Source organism: Homalodisca vitripennis, chromosome 8 (assembly GCF_021130785.1).
Source record: "Homalodisca vitripennis isolate AUS2020 chromosome 8, UT_GWSS_2.1, whole genome shotgun sequence".
In the NCBI taxonomy this organism is placed as follows: Eukaryota; Metazoa; Arthropoda; class Insecta; order Hemiptera; family Cicadellidae; genus Homalodisca; species Homalodisca vitripennis.
Window position 1 is genome coordinate 101,077,252 of NC_060214.1, and position 18,802 is coordinate 101,096,053.

Below are 18,802 nucleotides of genomic sequence, written 5' to 3' on the forward strand. Positions count from 1 at the left end.
CTAGGAAGTGAAAACTCGTTTAAAAATATTTAGCTTTGGCTTATGCGCAATAACATTTACTTTTTCAGGGTGAAAATACATTGTAAAATTAATATTCCATGTAGACCAAACCATACAATTTCTTGATTTTAAAAATAGTATTATACCCAATAACGATTACTAAAATCCTATGCATTTTCTATGGCTAAACCTTTTTTCAAACATATTTAAAATTAAAAACAAATAGAATTTAAAAATTGGTATTTTATACGTATATATAGTTTTAACTTTTATATAAAGTATAGAATTGTGAAAATGCATAGGATTTTTAGTCATCAATTTTAGAATATGTAATAAAACTTTTCTACTCTAACAATTTTCAATAAATATCCATTTTTATTTGAGAAAACACAAAAAACCAAACTTTCGGATACTCACAGAAAAAACTAACACAGTGTCAATATCATTCTATAAAATTAGAATCTTATAGTCTAAGTTGGTCTCACACTCAACATTTACTATGCCTTATTATATAACGTATTAGATAATTTTTATACAGTAGAATAAGTTTTAAAATATTTAATTGTAAAATAAATTTTAAAAAAACACACTGTAGGTTAAGCCTAGTCTGTTAAGTGCCTCATCCTATAGGCACGGTTGTTACCACCCACTTTTGCTAACGTGCTTGTCAATACCTCTTACTCAATCTCTTCTTAGTATTCTTCCTTCCCCCCGTACTAAAACATTACACAAGTATTATTATAAATGAACTAATATGAGTAACAAACTAATAAACATATCAGCAGAAACTATGTTTTGATTTTCCACAATAAAATAACAGCTATTTTAGTTGTTATACAGGCAGCCTGAAGAATACCATAGAGTAAATAAAATTAGACGGAAGAAAAAAACTATGTAGGAAAACCATTGAGAAAAAGTCATTTGTTTACTACAAATATTGCCAATTTGTACCACGAATAAAAATTATAAAAAAATTTTCGGTATGCTTGGCTAAAATTCAGAAATATGCCTTTATAAAAAACAATTTTTCAAGGTGAAAGAAATGTTACTGCGTAAAGTAATTGTGTTTTTCTAGTTCGGAATGAAACGGAGAACAAAATATGCAATAAAAAATATCAAATTTTTGGCAACTTCTAGCTATTTTAGGTTCAAAATCCCTTATAAAAAACGGGAAAATGTTTCTGGCCGCCATTTTGAAACTAATACAGATGAAAACGTAAATGTAGTTTTAAAATATTTGGCTAACAACAAGCTTTGAAATAATGCATCACTTGATCTATGCTTATATTTGAACTTTTCGAGATTCGATTCCATGACCATCTATTTCAGGAATACCTTGTAAATTGAAACAGGTAAAACTATTATTATAGCCGATACCATATTTATTGGATATGCAATTCATTTGGTGGTATTAGGTCAAACCGTTTTCCTTAAATAAAGTGAACGGATAATTGGGTCTCTATGTACATGTAAGTATATGAGTTTTATTTTATTTTTTTTTTCATAAGGTTTATCTATCATATTCTAGTGTTCGAATTTCGTCTAGCGCTGTATAGCGCAGTTATAGATTAAGGTTGGTAGAACTGGAAAGGTCTTGCACAAACTCAGGTTATAAAATGTGGATGATGTATACGTCTGTTGGGACAGAGAGGACGAACAAGACCCATACAGGCGACTGACAACCAGAAGAAAAAGAACTAGACGATAACATTACTAATGTTCATTACGTCTGGTAGTGGATTTGGCCAAACGTGTTTAGAGGCTGCAATATGTCTCGATGTGTGTATTCTTAACTACACAAAATATTACACATATAAGAATAGATATTTTCAAAGACACCGAAAAGTAACATGCCCAAAATCATAACGTCTTTAGATACTGACCATTCTAATTTCATCATATTATTATAAACCTATTTCTTGCTATCTTATTAAATTAAACGTTCATTCTAAAATAAGATCTCACTGGAACTAATAATTATTTCATCTACTCGCTCCTGTCGACTTCTCCATAAGGGATGACATCTATTCAGTCGGATAAACCATGAACCATACACACAACGTGCCAAAACTAATTATATGAGTTAAATTTGCTTAATCACTAGCACCATTTCATTATTTATTGATGTATTATTATAATTAGTATTGTTGTCATCGTTTAACATTCAAACAATATACTAAAACCAAATACGCTTGAATTTGAAATTATCTCACAGGTCTGCTGCTACTGTTGGTTAGGAAGGAAAAAGGGAGATTAATTAGACGGGCCTTCCGTGTTACACCTGCTTCACGTTTACTTTCGCCATATAAAATTACCGTCCTTATACATACCTCACCGGTTTACCAAATTTATTCAAACTGTACATATTTATTTTATATTTGTAACAAAACTTCCAACTCCTCTAAACTAAAATAATAAATTAATACGGTTATAAAATATTATAGGTTACAAAATAGCATTTTCAGGTAAAGGTCGTTCTGTTCTTTCAGACATAGCTTAATCGCGTTATTAAAATAGTAATGTTTTTAGTAATGTGTTCATACAATAAATGTTATTTATACTATTAGATTATAAATACAATTTTGTTGGCTATATTTACTTCTTATACAGGTCTGTTAGTTGTTTAATATGACAACAGTTTTAATACTTTAATTGATAAAATATTTCTAGATATAATACCAAATAACTACTCTAAATAAAACCTTTTATCACACAAACAGAAAACTAAATCACTGCCTGCTCAACCAGTAATTACAACTCTTCCATAAATGTTTACTACTTCAAACGATAAACGTTGGGGAGATCCAAACTCAGACGTCTGACTGAGGTTAGTAACTAAGAGCAGTCAACAGAGTTCGTTAGTGAAGCGCTACTATAGTTCCTAGGTACGTCACCAGACAGCGCGGCGCTGTGAAGAGTGTTACAGTAAACCGTCTGCGTTCTATCTATTCTGTAGCCTTCGGAATGTGCAATAACGTCATCCCAAACACGTAGCTCCCGTGTGGAGAATCTTTTTCTTTCGTCAAACAGCGATTCTGAATCCTTTAGTTTGTCTAGTTACTGCACTGTGTTTATTCAGTCAAGTCAGTTACGGAAACAGGATTTTTCCGGACATTACGATCGTTCTGTGATACAAAAAAACGTAGCTCCCGTGTGGAGAATCTTTTTCTTTCGTCAAACAGCGATTCTGAATCCTTTAGTTTGTCTAGTTACTGCACTGTGTTTATTCAGTCAAGTCAGTTACGATAAACAGGATTTTTCCGGACATTACGATCGTTCAGTGATACAAAAAAACGTAGCTCCCGTGTGGAGAATCTTTTTCTTTCGTCAAACAGCGATTCTGAATCCTTTAGTTTGTCTAGTTACTGCACTGTGTTTATTCAATCAAGTCAGTTACGGAAACAGGATTTTTCCGGACATTACGATCGTTCAGTGATACAAAAAAACGTAGCTAGCTCCCGTGTGGAGAATCTTTTTCTTTCGTCAAACAGCGATTCTGAATCCTTTAGTTTGTCTAGTTACCGCACTGTGTTTATTCAGTCAAGTCAGTTACGGAAACAGGATTTTTTCCGGACATTACGATCGTTCAGTGATACAAAAAAACGTAGCTCCCGTGTGGAAAATCTTTTTCTTTCGTCAAACAGCGATTCTGAATCCTTTAGTTTGTCTAGTTACTGCACTGTGTTTATTCAGTTCAAGTCAGTTACGGAAACAGGATTTTTCCGGACATTACGATCGTTCAGTGATACAAAAAAACGTAGCTCCCGTGTGGAGAATCTTTTTCTTTCGTCCAAACAGCGATTCTGAATCCTTTAGTTTGTCTAGTTACTGCACTATGTTTATTCAGCTCAAGTCAGTTACGAAAAACAGGATTTTTCCGGACATTACGATCGTTCAGTGATACAAAAAAATCAGTAACACTACATTTCGAGATCTGCTATCTGATTCTCTTCTTCGGGTAAATAACCTAACACAATTACAAACTTCTTTAGGTAAATAAAACTATCCACAATCCTTCCATCGTCAAAAGCCAACTTCAAACAAAGGAAAGTCAGTAAATTTCGGAGATAATAAGAAGGGTATACAGGCTCAATTTACATATTTCAGACGAAAGTTCAGTTTGTTTCCTTTATACGTGAGGAATGAACATTTGCTGTCAATTGTGTAATAAATATATTCTCAGATCTACAATTCGTCGAAGAAAGTAATGATTCCCGGTAGTCAGAGCATTCCATTAACATGAAGATGTTCTGACGTATTTCCGGTGGTCCAAACACTTCAATCTGTTGTGAGCAAACACTGTGACAGGCACAGCCTCATTCTGTTTGCACAGTAGTCCCTCTGAGATCGCTTTGGCTAACTCTACTTCTCCGACATTTCACTTCAATCTCGTCGTTTTCTTCAAGTCTGTCTAAAGAATTGCAAAATGTTACTCTTGGTGTAAAATTCTTATCCACGACCCAGCTGAAGCATAACCTAAAAAACGAAAATTTTGAAAGTCTTCTTACAAGTAGAGAATATGTCTCTATATAAAATAGTCACGTAATATTATTCTTCAAACCCTACATGTCAGAACATTAATATTGATATTGAATGTATTTCATAATTTTGAGGAGCAAATAATATTCGTATGCAAAACTTTGTATTAAAAATATCTAACTCTCTGCCACTTTCTCTACAAAGACTTTCTAACACAAAATCTTTGTATCACACCAAGAGAAAATTCGGCATGTAAAGCACAAAAACTTGAAAACGAGCTAATAAAGGGTTTTCAATACGAAATTAGCATAGCTTCTTTTATTATACAACTTATTTGCTTATAGAACTTAAAATATTATAAATCCAAACATCAAAAAAGTAATAATACAATAATTATAATATTCAAAAGCTCTATTTTATATAAGCACATATCTATTTTTAATAACTCTACATTATACAGTATTATAAAAAAAATATACTAGAAAAGGAAAATTACACAATTAATTGTGTTATGATGTGTGTACATATATTGGATGTACCCTACATATTAATTCTCGTACACCGTGAAATATGAAGAAATATTATTTATACAATAAAATCATTTGCCATACCTAAAATGTGGTTTTATTATTGCCTAAAAACAAGAAAATGTCTTTATTATATGTTTAAGTAATAACAAACAATATACTTTTTTAATTTGTTAGTTAAACCTTACAATTTCAACTATGGTTTTAGTGAGAAACGTTACTTTTACAAGTGCGACTAAGTTCTTACATAGTATCAAACATTATTACACATAATTTCTTTACATAACAAATGGTTAATTTTCTGCGTGAAATAACAGACGACCTAGATATATTTATTCATGTAAGCAAAATGCCACAAATGGGTAATTTGACAAAGCAGAAATTAATTGTAGAGCGATGATTTTATTTTAGTTCATGTCATAATGTAATACTCATATTTTTTAATAATACACAAAATTTCATCACATAAGTGTAGGAGGTTTTATTCTTTTTCCAGTTGAGTGTTTGGAAACTAAAAACAATATTTCGCAAAGAGGAGTTCAAGTTTTTTGAGTTCATAGAGGTCTATATTTGTACAAAGTTCTACCGAAATATTGTCTTTGCAATAACGTTTTATGATAATTCTGACGGAAAGATCAACCAAAAATCAAAGAAAATAGTTTAAATTCATATGTACAGATTTATACAGCATAGGCTGTTGTTTTCTAGTATCCACCGTGCTATCATCTGACAGTGACGAACAACTACCATCCATAAATAATAATCCCCCCCCCCCCACCCCCCCCCCCCCCCACCCCCCCCCCCCCCCACCCCCCCCCCCCCCCACCCCCCCCCCCCCCCACCCCCCCCCCCCCCCACCCCCCAGTCCTGCGATATACTGGTGACTGTAACTGTCAGCTGTTGATTAAAGAATGTCACACAGTCAAGTTCAATCAGACGTCGCCCACTAGTCCAGAGACGAGAGAAGGGTGATGGTTTGTTTTCATTTACGACGAATTCGCCAGCGCTACATGTTGAAAACTTTACACCTTGGCACAAAACTTTTATATTAACGATAATACTTACCTACTTTGGAATTTATATTAGGGCATGTTGTATTGGTGGGATAGTTACTTATTTTTTCCAATAACTTAAGATCTAGTTTGAATTATTTTACATTACTGAATGCTTCATTTTTCTAAAGTATATCTCTATTTATAACCTTTACATATTAATTTTTAGTTTACATACTTAACCATACAAATTTGAAATGCGTTAATGCATAGTTAAAGTTTTAGAGTTTCAAATAGAATAAAAAGAATTGCTGTACAAACTTTGGTTTTAGGACAGTATTCAACCTTTTTATAATTACTTAGTTATGCCATAAGAAAATAAACCACATCATTAGTAAAGCATTTGCAATACACAATTTACATTATTCACCACATCCGGCTTTAACTATATCCAGCCTACCGTCACCGGATTAAGTCAGATATGACAGATTTTACTGTATTTAAGCTAATTTGAAGCTCAAATGTCCTATAAAGGAATATTCTTACTGTGTCTAACGCTTGATCATAAGTACTATTCATACTCTTGATCATCAAGAGTATTTGATTCCTTTCACCATGCATTAGGAGTATTTCATTTCATGGCTTTGATGACTGAATACTTTGATGACTGACTTGAATATGTTAAAAAATACTATGTTGTGGTAGGTTGTTAGAAAACAGAGATTTGAATCTAGTTTTTCAGTTGTATAAATGGTATAAATTATAATACCATTCATAAATAGAAGAAGATTAATTGATAACTCTTGTTAAATGCAGAGAGTATATTTTAACACATCCTATTTCTGTTGTTCAGTGCTACAAAATATAAAACAAATCTTCTGCTACATTACTTTTGGAGTTTAAGAGGAATGTAGTACAAACTAAAAGACAAACTAATATCCTCCATTGGTGTGAGGTTTAATTAATTAGATAAGTTAGGATTATCACTGGCCAGGAGTCATTCATTGGTCATTTACCCTGAAACATACACTCCTGACTGCTAAACATAAGAACACACATTAAACCTCTCTATATCCATGTATAGGAAGAAATTCAAATTACCATCACAGTTACCATTGTAAAAGACAATTGTGTTTTTTAAGACAATAAATTGGAACATAGTGGCAATTTATAAAATGTTTAGCTACATACTTATACATCGACACATTATGACACAATCTCTTCCACTTATAGGGAAGAAGGAAACAAGTGCTGAGTTATATTACACCTGACAAAGATTTGGTACAAGTTCTCATTTATGTATTCTGTATATCCATCCATCTCCATGTTAAGATCTTGCCCGTCCCACCACTGGGGCTCATCTTACATCTAATTATTTTTCCAAGTCAGAATGTATTCAGATATATTTCATTGAAAAATCAGTGCAAACAATATTTGAACTTTTAAACTTATTTTCCACTCACTTGGAAACATGAAATCTTTACATATTTTTAACATTTTTTTAACAGAACCATAGTATATTTTAGTCTCTTATGCCACAATCTAAAGACAGTCTTAGAAACAAAAATAAATTAAATATCCCTTTCCACACTAAACCTTTTTTTAAATCACACTTATTGTAATGTCATACCTGCTTTTTATGAATAGAGTTAGATCTAGATTGTTTTTAAAGGAAGCTCAAGTTATTTTTACTACAAAAATGATTTTTTCCATACAAGACTATGTAATGTACCATGTTAGTTATTAATAAATTAAATATTATGTTTGAATGGATAATTTGAAGCAAGCCAATGCATATATTTATTTATGTTTCATGACAATAAGGAATATTTGATTTTGGTTTTTAAACATAATTTCAGGATGATACTAGAATTTTTGTGTGTTAAAACACACAACACAGAAAGAAGAAACATAATCTTACAAAGAAATGTAAGACAAACATTTATGATAAAATAGTTTTGTAATCTTTTTCATGTCCCAACTTCCACTATATAAGCTTTATGATGCATTGTAGGATCAAAACAATATAGTTTTTTTTAATTCCACAAAATACACAAACCCTCTTGATTAGAACATTGTGTAATTCGATAATGCAGAATAAAGAATTGACCTTGTATTACACAGAAAGAAAGACAAATCGGGCTAATTTTAAAGGTGGTTTCTTTTGCAGACAGATACCATTGGTATGCAGTTGAAAGGCAACCACAAATTGAATAGCTTTGATTGTTTCCTCAATCAACACGGTTCAATCAACTGTTTGTTAACTTAGTCAGCTGTTCATTCCTTTTTTTTTAGCTGTGTGACATAGCACACAATCTTTTTTTAATCAATAAGAGAATCTCCCTTTTAGAAAGAAATTGATTGTCATACACACTAGTTCTGGTTGAAATGGAAGAATATCAAAAGGCTTAAAAATATGAAAATTTATGATATTTTGTCCCCATAGATTATATTTTTACTAGCTTAACACAAATAAAACCAACAGTCATTATAAATCAATAAATATTAAATTAGCTACAGCTAACCACATATTATAAATCATTAATGTGACGATTTTCAATCTCGTTATCTTTTGTCTGGCAATGATATTTAAATATTAATTATATGTTTGACAGTGGTTGTTAAATGCATCAAACTAGGGAACATATAATTTAATAAAAAAACTTCAGTTCATATTTTATTCTTTTATATACCCTCCCTTTTCAACCATCTACAAAATTAATGAAGAGCTTGACTAAAAATTTCTTTCTTAGGAAAAATTCCTTCATCAATTTCAAGAAAAAAAACCCGGTTTTGCTTTCTTATGAAGTGTAAATTGGCTCTTGGCTCTGAGGTTATAAACTAACTTACTCTTCTTTTCTATATTAAGATTTGTATATTAAAAAATTTTATTATTTTAAAATTTCAAATTATTTTTTACTATTATTATAAATTAGTTCAATTTTTAAAAGTTTTGAAATATTTTTTACTTAAAATTTACTGATACATAAAATTCATATACAGGTAATTTTATATTATTATTATTTTATAAATTTCCTGTAGGTAATTTTATATTAGTTTCCATCAGTAAATAGTTACAACAATTTAAAAACATGTTTTTTATACTATTTAAGTTGCTGCTAAATGCATCATATATAGCAAAAAAATCATATCGGATATTGTTTGCAACACAGCGATAAATTGCTAACACATCACTCAATCCCGCTATGAAGAGCCATCTTCAGCCAACTGATGCTAGACTAAAAAGATTTTCCAAATCAATTTTCATAGAGGCGAAATATATTTTATGATTCAAATATTATAAAAATCAACAATTTTTTATCACAGTCTGAACCAAAAAAATTAGATGTAACAAAACTTCAATGGATTAACCACTTGAATTTAAAGTAGGCCATGAGTTGAAAAGACAGAGAAACTATTAAAGTTTGTCATTTTGCAAAATGGATTTGGATTCATGATTTTTTTTTTTGTTATGAAATTTTTTAACATTGCTAAAGTGACAGAAATGCAAACTGTAATTAGGCTCTGCCACATGAACCTGCCAGATCTAATGAAATGTACAACATAGTAAATGTGTGAGGAAGTGTATATTTACACAAATGTTTAATTATTAATATCTTTCCATATTGATTCTTACTACCTACATTGACTTACCATGAATTCTCTGTATAGACCTACACTATGGTATTTGATTTCAATATCCCACACTAAGATCCTTAAATACATACAGAAATAAAGGCTATATACAATTTTTCAATAATCATTGAATCACAAAAATACTTGCTCCGCCAGGACTAAAAACCCTGATCTCTCACTTGCCGGGTGAATGTGCTACCAATACACCACGATTCAATTATTTTGTATTTGGCCGTATCTCTCACATATGTGTTTAAACAACCAAACTAAAATATGATCGGGAGACCAAATACCCGTCAAACTACAGATTTATATAGTTTTATATATATATATATGTGCGTGTGTGTGTGTGTGTGTGTGTGTGTGTGTGTGTGTGTGTGTGTGTGTGTGTGTGTGTGTGTGTGTGTATGTCTTCATTTTAATCTTAAATAAACAAACTTAGATGTTACGCTTATTGTCGCTTAAAAAACAAACACAATCTGTATTATTGCATTAATTTTAAATCACGCAGAGAATTGTAAAATCACTTGTCATTTATGTTAACATGTTGTTTTTAACTACTCTAAACTTGATAAACTAAGACTCTGAGCTGTTGATAGTCGCAATGAAAAATTATGATTTGTGAAGGAAGTGGTTCCAAGAAGATACGTCTTATTCATCATTTAATCCATTATGTAATATTGTCAAAGGATGACAACAAAAACCATGACACAGAAATAATATTTGAGACTGTGTCCCAGTTTCATTTAAAAAAAAACATTAAGGATAATGTTTTAAGTACTATTTTATCAGAAACAACTAGCCTGTGCTTTTGATTATCCATTACTCTGTCATCACAAATTTTTCAATCAGTCCTAAGTTTGATTACAACAACTTCTGATACTCATTACGTTAATTGTTTGCGATAATGTAGTTAAGTAGTTGCATTTATGATTTATTTGAAATTTCATAAAGAAGACTTTATTTATTTTTAATCTTGTATAGTTTTTACAACGTAGTATAACTGGCATGGGAATTAAGTTAACTTTAAAATAAGAAAAAAAATTTTAAAAATATTGAATATACTGTATAGTAAACTTCATAAAACAAACTGTTAGAACAAACCGGTACTGAGTTTAGGGATACTACCAATAACGATCTAAAATCCACATTTACATTACTCCAGAACATAAAACTGTCTTGTGCAACCACAAATTTTAAAGCAGAAACTAATTTATAAGTACTTGTCATCTATGAGAAGAATGGTGGTCCAAATAAAGCTCTTTCAATGTTTTCCTTGGAATTAAAATTTTAAGTGCCAAAATCAATCAATGTGGAACACAGAAGATGGTTGGTTTTACATTGTCACTGATTCTTAACCAGTGTAAAGTGGATATTAGATTAAATTTGGCTTGTTGTAATTAATTTTGCTGTAATTTTCAATGGTAACCACACTCAAATTCGTAATGCCAATAAAAAATTTATTTCATTAGGAATTTATTGTATAGCTTCAAAGAGCTTATCATCAGCGGTATCCCAAAGTCCAATGTCTAAGCTACCCTCAAACTAAAATCTAAATCATAACAACACAAAATCGACATAGCACAGTTATGGTAACTTTTTAGCTGCTAAAAGTTCAAATTTAGTTGCACCTGTGTTCCTAAAGAGTAAAGATCAAGAATAGTGTGTACTTACTTTCTCACAGTTCTGGAGAACAGTAAAGTATTAGCCTACTGTATGAATTGACCATACTAGTAACATTATAACAATTTATATCATATTAATGTTGTATTAGTTCAGTTCAGTATAATAAATTAGGCTAGGCCTAGTTACAGCCCAAAACAAACAGCAGCAGCAGTTTTGGCAGTTACTCTCATGTCAAAAGTAGGCTATCATGCTTTTAAAACCTGTTCTTAATAAGTTTAGAACATTATATATAAAAAAAACTATCAAAATTTAACTTGATTTTCACTGTTCTTTAAACAATGTTAAATTAATTGGAGTTCTGATTGAAATATACTTTCAGCCTAATTAACTGGGAGCATTGTAACTCAGGTTACATTCATATTTAAATATAAAGATCAAATTGGGTAGACTTTAATAAGCGGCCTACACTCGTAATTCGCTTGCTTTCATCCAATGTTTCAATTGATTTTATCCAATTAATAATCTGATATTACAATTTATTTAATACAACATATAATTTATTATATAATTAATCACAATAATTTTTAACTTTAAAAATAAAGGGTTTATTTAAAAATAAACGGACACGGTTTTTATATTGAAATTGGCAAACGATATTACTTAATCATAACCATCGATATAATCAATCGATACAGATTAATTATTTTGAACTATTAACTTAAATAATCTATATCAACAGTTGTAAACACTTTCAAATAATACAAGTAGGGAAATATTTCAATTTTACATAAGTAGTTTTGATTATTAAAAATGGCAGTTAATTTTAGAAAACTACACGACATTGCTTTGAAAAATGATAAGACATGTTTTTTCAAGGCTTCAACCTGTTGGACTCGTACCGAAAAACCCATTATGTGAAATTTGTGGGAAAGAAACAATTGTAACTGTGAGAGGAGCAAATATGGTCGTCTTTAGTTTTCCTAATTTTGGTTATAATAATTTGTTTGATCACTGTAAATATTAAATTCATGTTTTAATTTAAAACATATGATTGTTATTGAGGACTATAGGTACTTTTATATCGATTGATAGTCTAGGATTTGAGATGAGAATATTAAGTATTGATGATTACATTCTTCGATATAAAAAACCGGGTCCGCTTATCGTACCCTACCCTCATTTTCATATAAGCGGTTGTCTATACTGCAAGGGTAGGGTCCAATAAGCGGACCCGGTTTTTTTATATCGAAATTGGCAAACGATATTACTTAATCATAACCATCGATATAATCAATCGATACTGATGAATTATTTTTAACAACTTAAATAATCTATATGAACAGCTGTAAACACTTTCAAATAATACAATTAAGGTAATATTTTAAATTTCACGTAACATTGTGTATTAAAATGGCCGTCAATCTTAGGAAGCTTCACGAAAATTGCTTTAAAAGACGATAAAATATGTTTTTTATGGCTTCAGGATGTTGGGTTAGTACCTAAGAATCCATTAGGCCTATGTGATATTTGTGGAAAGGTAACAAAATGTACTGTCAGAGGAGCTAACATGGTCGTCTTCAGATGCAAAAAAAAAGAAGGTAATGGTGGACACAACTTTAGTAAAAACGTTTTCGTTCTGTTTCATTTAGTTAAAGTTATGAGTTTCCCTGATTTTGGTTATGTTCATTTATTATTTGTTATCATTAAATTCACATTTTAATTTAAACATATGATTGTTATTACTTTTATATCGATTGATAGTCTATGATTCGATATGCGAATATTAGGTATCGATGATTATATTCTTCGATATAAAAAAAACCGGGTCCGCTTATTGGACCGTACCCTACTGCAATCTAGGGAAACTGCAATTATTGCTAGTTTTTCTGGTATTTAGGTCTAGGGGAAATTGGTTTGGTTATTTTTTATGCTATTGTTCAAGTTATTTAACTATAACTTGTAATGTATTATTCTTGTTGTTAATGTATTATAATTCTTGTAACATACTAGGCCTATTAATTATCATATAATAGTATCTTTCGATAATAAGTTTGACGAGTGTATTATCTCATTCCTTGTTGCTTCTCACACCGCTTTATAACATAGTTCGTCAGTCAACGTGACAAATATCAACTTACTTTTCCATTTATGATACATAATTTACCCATGTTTTGAAATTATTGCTTAGTGTTGCCAGTCATTATTTCAACATTATTCAATTTAGGTGATATAAAAAGCACACTTTCAGTGGTGAACTGAGTAGCTACTGATTTGTGAGCTGTTTGCTTTCTCGTTGTTGCATTTCACAAAGTATAGTTTTGAGATATAAAATACAGTACATTCTTTGTATTATGTCTACTTCCTGTCCTGTTTGCGTAAAAGAAGTCTTAGATACAGAAGAAGGCTTGTGCTGTGTGATGCCGGAGTGTGAGAGATGGTTTCACAGAGAATGTGTAAAAATGTCTAAATCTGAATACCAACGATTTAGCAACGACAACAATACAAAATGGTTTTGTCATAGCACTGACTGTAAAAAGACACTGGCAAGCCCAATAGATGCCAAGATGGATACCATTCTCTCTAAGTTGTCTTCCCTTGCACTAAAACAGAACTCTCAGAAGGACTACAACTTATAAAAAAGACTGGAATTGGTGACCTCCAAATTACTGGAAACTTGAGCCTCGCTTGGCCTATGTTGAATCTGAAATAAGCACTATCAAGGATAAACAGGGTAGCGGGTTGTGATCAGCTTTTGAAGATGTTTTATCCGAATGCAACGATCGTAATCGACGTGCCAAAAATGTTATTGTACATAACATCCCCGAGTCAAACACAACCTCAAAAACTGCGGATGCCGTTTTTGTCCAGGATTTTCTTGTTCATTTGAAATCTAATGTTCAGTATTCAGATGTTCGTCATTTTAGATTGGTGGGAAAAAAAGGACAAAATCGTCCTCTCATGCTTTGTATGCCGTCTGAAGGCACTGCTATTCACATTTTCAAAAACTTCAAGGAAAAATGATGTTCCTAATAGCATGCGTGGAATATCAATCTCTCATGACCGCACTCCTCGAGAGAAAAGACATCTGGAGACTCTTCGTGCCACCTTAAAGTCCAGAACAGGATGGCTGGTGATACTTCCCTAACGATTAGATATAAGAATGGAACGCCTTCTTATTGTGCCAAAAAAACGAATAAATTCCAACGGTAAACAGCAGCATGCTTCTCTGAATGTTTACTGCCAAAATGTAAATGGTCCTTCGTTCGAAAGCTTATTGAGTTTAAAAAATAGTTTATTCTGCATGCCTTGATGATGTTATTCTACTATGTGAAACAAATCTCTCTCCTGATATCCCCGACTCCGAAGTTGTTGGTGATACTGACTTCATTGTTCATAGATGTGATAGGTCTGCTGCTACAAGTCACAAAAGTTCTGGTGGAGGAACCCTACTTGCAGTTCGTAAGAAGCTTTTGTCTAAGCGACTATACTCTGGATTCAACATCGAAAGCGTCTTTGCCCTTGTGAAATTAGGATTTGGTTTTGATCTTCCTTCTGGCCTGTGTCTACATCCCCCCTTCAAGTCCTCTTTCTGTTTACCGTGAATTCTGTGATGTGGTTACTGAGACAGTCGAATTGGCAAATTTCCCAAAGAAGACACTCATTTTCGGAGACTTCAACTTGCCTCACTTCGATGTCAAATTTACCTGTATCTGGCCTCCCTCAACATTGCCAGCGAATACCTCCGTGACATGTCTTCCCTGCACTCTCTCTTCCAGATAAATCATTGTTCAGAACCATAGAGGAGTAACACTGGACTTGGTCTTTTCATTCTGATAGCGAGGTGCAAGTTAGCAGGGCTAATGATTGGTTGATTAAACCTGAAATTCATCATCCTCCTCTGTCCCTTACTCTTGAGTGCTATATGCCCTCTACTTGTGACAACAGCTACAGCGGCTACAACTTGGGGAAATGTGACCTCCAGCTGCTTTTACAGCCCTACAGGAGGCAGATATGGGATTTATTCACCAGCCGATCTCAGTTGATGAAAAGTTCGACATTCTGGAAAGTTCCTTAGAGAAAATCGTTCAAAAATGCAAGTCCGTTGAAGAAATTTGGTATCTCAACGCTTCCCTAGGTGGTTTAATAATGACCTAAAAAAATGCATTATCGAAAAGAAAGCTGCGCACGCACGTTTCAAGAGAAGTTTCAATCTTGCCCATTATTACGAGTTCTCGAGGCTGAGAGATACTTGTAGGTCGCTGTCTCGTGAATGCCACATTCGATATTTGTCCAATGTTCAATCAAACATATCTTCTAATCCACGAGCTTTCTGGGGACTAGTTAAAGCTCAAAGAAATACTCCTGATATGCCATCTAGTCTGCATTTAGATGATGAAGTGGCCAGTGACACAACAAGCATTTGCCAGCTGTTCTCCAGTTATTTCAACTCAGTCTACTCTCCCTCGTTACGAGTTTCACCTAGCTTTAGCTATGCTGTCTTCGATTCTCTTTGTGTCATAACAACCTCAACAGAAGAAGTTCTCAGCAAGCTTAAGAATCTGGACACTACAAAGGGAGCTGGAATTGACAATATACCGCCATCTATGCTTCATCACTGCCGATCTCTCTTAGCTGAACCCCTCACAGTGTTGTTCAATGAATCACTTAACAAAGGAATCTTCCCTAGCTCTTTAAAGTTGGGCTTCATCATTCCTTTACATAAAGCAAATGATCCCAGCGACATACGGAACTACCGTCCAATCACTATTCTGCCGGCAATTGGCAAAGTTTTTGAAAGTATCGTGGTAGATAGACTGAATCCTTTTCTATCCAAAATAATCCATCCTTCCCAACATGGTTTTATGAAGGGCAAGTCTACTGTCTCCAACCTCCTGCTCTTTCAAGAATATGTATTTGTCTGCTTTTCGCAAGAAACTACCAAGTTGATACAGCCTACATCGATATGGCAAAAGCCTTCGACAAGGTCGACCACACAATTCTTGTGTCTAAGTTGCTGGGTTACGGAGTGGCTGAACCTCTTTTGTCATGGATTTCTAGTTATCTTCAAAAACGTTCTCTGGTCGTGAGGATTGGTTCCGCCACTTCCACTCAGTTCTCACCTTCTTCAGGAGTTCCACAAGGTTCTTTGCTGGGACCTTGCCTCTTCAATGTCTTTGTCAATGACCTACTAGACAAATTAACTGTAAAGGCCTTACAATTTGCTGACGACCTGAAGATTTTCATCGCTGTGTCTACACAGAAGACCTCTCAAGAAATTCAAAATAGCCTTTCCGGAATTGAGGATTGGTGTGTCAGGAATAAACATTGTCTGTAAATCCCAGTAAGTGCTCTTGTATAACTTATCACCGCATCAAATCTCCAGTCATATACGTATACTCCATTTTGGTACATCCATTCCACGGTCCCAGTGTATAAAAGACCTAGGCGTTATATTTGCCAGCGACATGGGATTTTTCTGGACATATAGACCACATCAGTAGCAAAAGCAAACAAGATGCTTGGTTTCATAGCAAGATTCTCCAGAGGCATCGACAATCCTTCTGCTCTTCGCTCTCTGTATTGTTCCCTTGTGAGACAGCTTGTGGAATATGCAAGTCCCGTGTGTGTCGCCTTACACTGTTGGCAATAGGACGAGGACTGGAGGCTCTACAAAGGCGTTTTCTTCGCTTGATTGGTGTCCGGCTGGGTTTTGCCTATCTTGATGTGCCTGTGGAGGAACTGTCCAGCAATCTGAACTTGTCACCTCTTGCCCTGCGACGTGACGTGGCTGATGTTGTCCTTCTCTGGAAGATAGTGAATGGTCGCATGAACTGTCCAGATCTCCTAGGCTGAAATCGACCTCAGAGTTCCGGCAAACACAAGATCTCGAGATCTGCTGGGTCGAAAGATACCACTCAACCAACTTCGACTTCAACAGTCCTTTCGCAAGGTTTATTCGCCTGGGAAATCGGGTTGCGTCTGGGTGTGACCTGTTCTTCGATGGACTTCACCAGGTTCGCCGGCAGGCCTTCTCTCTTCTTTCTGCTGGGGTTGTACAGGCGCGGACCATCGCGCGGGGGAGTGGAAGTTCTCACCAATTAAGCTACTGATTATACAGCAGTGGCCAGCTGTTCAGGAGGAAGGACACCTCACTTATCGCAGCTCAAGAGTGATTGGAAGCGCCTCTACGGAGTGGTCGTGTTTTTGCAATTTTAATATAATAATTTATTTCCTAGCTACTTATTAATTACTCATTTTTAATACTAATATATGGTATTCTTGTTATTGCTAAATTACATAGTTTTTATTAGCTGTTAATATTAGTTTCTCATTGCTTTTATATATTTATTATATTTTATTTATTCCTGTTATTGCACTTTTATATAGTTTATTATTGTTGGTATTTATTATTATATATATTGTATTGTTGTTAGTATCTGATTTTTGTTAATTAATTGCTGTATTTTGCAGAACACATCTTGCAGTTTCATTGTTTATGTTTCAATAGTTTATATTTTTGTTTACATCTTGGTTGTTTATAATGCTTCATAATGTTATTGTATCGCATTCTCTCGATTTATACACTTATTCTTTTTTTGTATTTTTTATTGCCTTATCGCTTGTATCAGCTATTGTGTAATTTATTGTAAAATGGTTTGTCCGTTAATAAATAAATAAATAAAATAATGATCAAATAAAAAGTGTAGGCCGCTTATTAAAGACTCCCTATGAGATTTAAGATGGATTGGCTACTTATGGGCTAAGTGAAAATGTGCCTGGCTATTTAAGTTAATTAAGTCTTTAATTTAACTCTAAAATAGCAGTTAAAACAAAACTAGGTTATGTTGGACATCTCAATCATAGACCCCATATAATTAGACAAAACATTGTTAATCAAGTGAACTTTCAATTATAAACCGTTAGATGTGTGGGTAAAACTTAGAGAAATTTTTAAAAGTCATACTTTAAACATAGCCAAACAATGTAGGCTAAGGCATAGTTGAACTAAATTAGGCTTACCTGATGTTCCTGCAAATAATAAAGTAGAAAACACTTGATATGACACTCACAAACAGTTAGCAGTCTAGTAAAAATAATGTCACACACGAACATTCAACAACACTCGCCGATAGTGAATGCACTACAATAACCTAGTCATAGTTTACGAGTAGAAACACAACCTAGTCATTCACTACTACCGATCTCGATTTCTCGCGTCACGAAAGTGTCGCATCCAATGGTCGACTGACTGAATGAGATTGTGTGGCACAAAATGGCTACTGATAAACACTGAGGTCAATAGATCTTCTAAACACAATCTTATTTTTTTTAAACGTACATCTATACACTAGATACAAACATTGAAACGTGTTTGATCTACAAATACGCATTTCAAACAATTTGTCAACTAAATCTACAGTAAATTATTGACTTCTTGTAAAAACGTCCACTTGATTTTGACAGCTGTAGATCAGCTGCGTTTAAGGATAAACATATGATCTGTACCCGTTCAGCTGTTTTAGTAACACCTGATTTCTTTTT

At 33.2% G+C, this 18,802-nt stretch overlaps 1 protein-coding gene across 1 annotated transcript in view; it reads right to left on the reverse strand.

Annotated features, from left to right (window-relative positions):
* Positions 1 to 18,379, reverse strand: part of LOC124367794 (protein-tyrosine sulfotransferase-like) — a 173,732-nt gene extending 155,353 nt beyond the window's left edge. The window contains exon 1 of the mRNA XM_046824910.1: positions 18,281 to 18,379. The gene's annotated coding sequence lies outside the window, so the exon portion shown is untranslated. The remainder of the gene's footprint in view (positions 1 to 18,280) is intronic.
* Positions 18,380 to 18,802: the final 423 nt, after the last annotated feature.